We start from the raw sequence: 5,640 nt of genomic DNA on the forward strand, positions 1-5,640 counted from the left end.
TGGAATATGCAAATTAGCCTCCTGAAGCTTGAATCCCTGGTTTGGTGATGCTTTCGAAGCAGCTGGTCCCGGCTGTACCCAACGATCTTCTAGCTTAGGGAGACTTCGCTTCTCCCAGAAGGCACCTGGAATATGCAAATTAGCCTCCTGAAGCTTGAATCCCTGGTTTGGTGATGCTTTCGAAGCAGCTGGTCCCGGCTGTACCCAACGATCTTCTAGCTTAGGGAGACTTCGCTTCTCCCAGAAGGCACCTGGAATATGCAAATTAGCCTCCTGAAGCTTGAATCCCTGGTTTGGTGATGCTTTCGAAGCAGCTGGTCCCGGCTGTACCCAACGATCTTCTAGCTTAGGGAGACTTCGCTTCTCCCAGAAGGCACCTGGAATATGCAAATTAGCCTCCTGAAGCTTGAATCCCTGGTTTGGTGATGCTTTCGAAGCAGCTGGTCCCGGCTGTACCCAACGATCTTCTAGCTTAGGGAGACTTCGCTTCTCCCAGAAGGCACCTGGAATATGCAAATTAGCCTCCTGAAGCTTGAATCCCTGGTTTGGTGATGCTTTCGAAGCAGCTGGTCCCGGCTGTACCCAACGATCTTCTAGCTTAGGGAGACTTCGCTTCTCCCAGAAGGCACCTGGAATATGCAAATTAGCCTCCTGAAGCTTGAATCCCTGGTTTGGTGATGCTTTCGAAGCAGCTGGTCCCGGCTGTACCCAACGATCTTCTAGCTTAGGGAGACTTCGCTTCTCCCAGAAGGCACCTGGAATATGCAAATTAGCCTCCTGAAGCTTGAATCCCTGGTTTGGTGATGCTTTCGAAGCAGCTGGTCCCGGCTGTACCCAACGATCTTCTAGCTTAGGGAGACTTCGCTTCTCCCAGAAGGCACCTGGAATATGCAAATTAGCCTCCTGAAGCTTGAATCCCTGGTTTGGTGATGCTTTCGAAGCAGCTGGTCCCGGCTGTACCCAACGATCTTCTAGCTTAGGGAGACTTCGCTTCTCCCAGAAGGCACCTGGAATATGCAAATTAGCCTCCTGAAGCTTGAATCCCTGGTTTGGTGATGCTTTCGAAGCAGCTGGTCCCGGCTGTACCCAACGATCTTCTAGCTTAGGGAGACTTCGCTTCTCCCAGAAGGCACCTGGAATATGCAAATTAGCCTCCTGAAGCTTGAATCCCTGGTTTGGTGATGCTTTCGAAGCAGCTGGTCCCGGCTGTACCCAACGATCTTCTAGCTTAGGGAGACTTCGCTTCTCCCAGAAGGCACCTGGAATATGCAAATTAGCCTCCTGAAGCTTGAATCCCTGGTTTGGTGATGCTTTCGAAGCAGCTGGTCCCGGCTGTACCCAACGATCTTCTAGCTTAGGGAGACTTCGCTTCTCCCAGAAGGCACCTGGAATATGCAAATTAGCCTCCTGAAGCTTGAATCCCTGGTTTGGTGATGCTTTCGAAGCAGCTGGTCCCGGCTGTACCCAACGATCTTCTAGCTTAGGGAGACTTCGCTTCTCCCAGAAGGCACCTGGAATATGCAAATTAGCCTCCTGAAGCTTGAATCCCTGGACGTATTCCATAGGTCATTGTTGCGGAGATACGTGGCACCTGTGGTTCCATCCGTTGATCCTCCTGCCCCAGTTTTGGTTGAGGGGGAGTTGGAGTATATAGTGGAGAAGATTTTGGATTCTCGTATTTCGAGACGGAAACTTCAGTACCTGGTTAAATGGAAGGGTTATGCTCAGGAAGATAATTCCTGGGTTTTTGCCTCTGATGTCCATGCTCCCGATCTTGTTCGTGCCTTTCATGTGGCTCATCCTGGTCGGCCTGGGGGCTCTGGTGGGGGTTCGGTGACCCCTCCTCAAGGATGGGGTACTGTTGTGAATTCTGTGGCAGAGCTCCCTCCTGTGGTCACAAGTGGTACTTCGGCTGATTCTCTCTGTGAGCTTCTGTTGGTGGAGGGAAGTGGTACTGCGGCTTCAGAGTTTCCTCCCTCAGGTGATCTGGTGAGGTCGTTAGGTGCTTCTCTACTTAACTCCACCTAATGCTTTGATCCTGGCTTCCTGTCAATGTTCCAGTGTTGGACTTGCTTTTCCCTGGACCATTCCTGTGGCCTGCTGCTCTGCATAGCTAAGTTCTTCTATGCTATTTGTTTGCTATTTTTTCTGTCCAGCTTGTCTATTTTGTTGCTGGAAGCTCTGGGACGCAAAGGGTGTACCTCCGTGCCGTTAGTTCGGTACGGAGGGTCTTTTTGCCCCCTTTGCGTGGTTTTCTTTAGGGTTTGTGTAGACCGCAAAGTTACCTTTTCTATCCTCGATCTGTTAAGAAAGTCGGGCCTCACTTTGCTGAATCTATTTCATCTCTACGTTTGTCTTTTCATCTTACTCACAGTCATTATATGTGGGGGGCTGCCTTTTCCTTTGGGGTATTTCTCTGAGGCAAGGTAGGCTTATTTTCTATCTTCAGGCTAGTTAGTTTCTCAGGCTGTGCCGAGTTGCATAGGCAGAGTTAGGCGCAATCCACGGCTGCCTCTAGTGTTGTTTGGAGAGGATTAGGGATTGCGGTCTGCAGAGTTCCCACGTCTCAGAGCTCGTTCTATGATTTTGGGTTATTGTCAGATCACTGTATGTGCTCTGACCGCTATGTCCATTGTAGGACTGAATTGCCTTTCATAACAGTCGGCGCTCATAGCAAGCCTGTAATTAAGCTACATAGGAGCGATCTTATGATCGCTGCTATGTAGCAGAGCCGATGAGGCTATACCAGCTTCTAGCCTCCCAAGGAGGCTATTGAAGCATGGCAAAAGTAAACAAAAAATGTTTTAAAAAATATGAAATAAATAAAATAAATATAAAAGTTTAAATCACCCCCCTTTCGCCTCATTCAAAATAAAACAATAAAAATAAAATCAAATATATACATATTTGGTATAGCTGCGTTCAGAATTGCCCAATCTATCAATATAAAAAAGGATTAACCTGATTGCTAAACGGTGTAGCGAGAAAAAAAAATCGAAACGACAAAATTACGTTTTTTGGACGCCGTGACATTGCATTAAAATGTAATAACAGGCGATCAAAAGAAGTTATCTGCACCAAAATGGTATCATTAAAAACGTCAGCTCGGCACGCAAAAAATAAGCCCTCATCCGACCCCAGATCACGAAAAATAGAGACGCTACGGGTATCGGAAAATGGCACAATTTTTTTTTTAGTAAAGTTTGGAATTTTTTTTTCAACACTTAGATAAAAAATAACCTAGACATGTTTGGTGTCTATGAACTTGTAATGACCTAGAGAGTCACAATGTCAGGTCAGTTTTAGCACTTAGTGAACCTAGCAAGAAAGCCAAACAAAAAACAAGTGTGGGATTGCACTTTTTTTGCAATTTCAGCACACTTGGAATTTTTTTCCCTTTTTATAGTACACAACATAGTAAAACCAATGATGTCGTTCAAAAGTACAACACGTCCCGCAAAAAATAAGCCCTCACATGACCATATTGACGGGGAAAAAAGTTATGGCTCTGGGAAAGAGGGGAGTGAAAAAAGAACACGGAAAATCCCAAGGTCATGAAGGGGTTAATAATGGGAACAACAAAGCATAGCCGGCTGATAGCTCTCTAAGAATAGTAAAGGCCGACTGCTGGCTGACTGCTGGCCCTTTAAAAATAGTAAAAGCCGCCTGATGGCCATATAAAAATAGGATGACTTCCAGAATCCCTCTTTCATAAATGAAACAGGATATGTTTGATAATGTGTCACACACCACATGGCTAGATAAGGTTGTAAAATGTTAAAATGACATTTCCGAGTGAATGCATTTGTCTTGGTTGAAAACAATGCTAAAGTTCAAAAACGTCACGCTGTTTATGGTGAAAAAGGGGCAAGACGGCGTACTGGGACCCGCTCCTGACCCTGCCACTATAAAGGGGCCCTGGCTTTCCCTTATCTCAGGGGTACCTATAATGGTTAGGAGGCCTGAGCCGCCAGGCCCCCTCTCCCCCCCAGGGAGGAGGACTGCACCAGTGTATTAATATGACAAGCAAACATGGTATACAGAAAAGGTAACTAAAATCTCAAACTCACCAAATGCTCACACAGTCACAGAGGAAACACAGAGAAGGGAAGAGGGGGGAAAACTAGGAAGAAAAACAGGTTTAACATGCAACCAAAACAGCAGACATCAATCTCTGTAGTTAAACCTCCAAGCTCCAAACACCACGCTCCTTCCCACTTCAAGCCAGGCAGCAGAACTGATCACTGTCAACAGTTGTAGTCAAATCTGAGTCTATATAGGAGAGGAGATTACCAAAACCAATTCAGCTGAGAGACCAGTTCTCAGCAACTTCAGCAACAAGGTTTAACTCCTGCCCTGCTGGCACAAGACAGCCAGGTCAGAATTCAGGAGAAGAGCTTCTGTTCATCGTGTGTGAATGAGGCCCAGAGCGCTGCGGTTCTCTGGAACCTCTCTGTTGCGATAGCCCCGTGACAAACGTATTGTGAGTCTCTAAAAGTGGCATAAGACTCTGACAACATTGTTCACAGCAGTGACCTGGGAGTCAGAAATGCTTCCAGGGGTCTTCCCCATGCTGTTTCCATGTCATTTGAGCACTGTTCCCATCGATTTCCATAATTTCTAGTCCCTCTGCAGACCACCTGGGGTGCCGCCACAAAAATGGTTGAGTTTCTTATAAACTTACATTGGGCTCATTGCTCGGGTTGAGCACCTGAGCATTCCAATTTGCTTGACCCGAGCAACGAGCACCCGAGTATTTTAGTGCTCGCCCAACACTAGTCGCTGCCCATTGTTCAAGCTTATGTAAATGCGGCGCCCCAGGGTCCTGGTCATCACAGTGGTATTGCTTTCCTCTCGGGGAGAGTGATGCTACGTTTGGAGGCAATGAAGGATAACTGCATCCAGGTACCACAAACATGCAACACATTTCACACTCCAGACCACCAGGGGGAGCCTTGCTCCTATTTATTAGGTCACTCCCCACACTTAGGTAAAAACTGGTTGCCTGTAGGGAAAGTTATTCGGTTGCTGGCTGAGCTCTGCTGAGTTAGTTGGTCCCTGGCAGGGGTGGGATCCTGTCAGAGAGCAAAGGAGAAGGATACAAAGCTGTGCATGCCCTCAGAGCTGCAGTTCTTAGAAAGAAACATCGAAGGCAGAACTGTATTGCAATGAGCATGCAAAGAAGTCATAGCAGAGGAGTGGATATCAGGACGGGACCAGCCCTACACAGGCTGCCTCCTTCTGAGGCGCAGAATCCCAGGAGCAGGATCACCGAGGGAGTAACGACCTTTATGCCTTGCTCCAGAGACCGGCAGGACAGCTAATTTCACGTTACCTGTCCACCCTACACCCAGGAGCCACGGTGGCACCCCTTAGAGGCTGGGGCATAATAGAGTTCCTATAAACCGCCTCAAGACACCAGTCATATGGGTTTGTCCTATCCTATCTGGGGGACAGAGAGAGAGACATAACATCGATAACATCTACAACAGTTGTGAGGACCTTGTGAGAAGCTTAGCTGTAAGGGACTACAACACTGCAGCGCAAAGGAAGGCTACTTATTTCCACAAGGACAAGGGGACTCTGGACTGTGGTCTGGTGCTCTGGACTGTGGATGCTGAAGTCTTCAGTAAAGGAAAG

The sequence above is a fragment of the Ranitomeya imitator genome, chromosome 5 (genome assembly GCF_032444005.1).
Source record: "Ranitomeya imitator isolate aRanImi1 chromosome 5, aRanImi1.pri, whole genome shotgun sequence".
NCBI classification, from domain to species: Eukaryota; Metazoa; Chordata; class Amphibia; order Anura; family Dendrobatidae; genus Ranitomeya; species Ranitomeya imitator.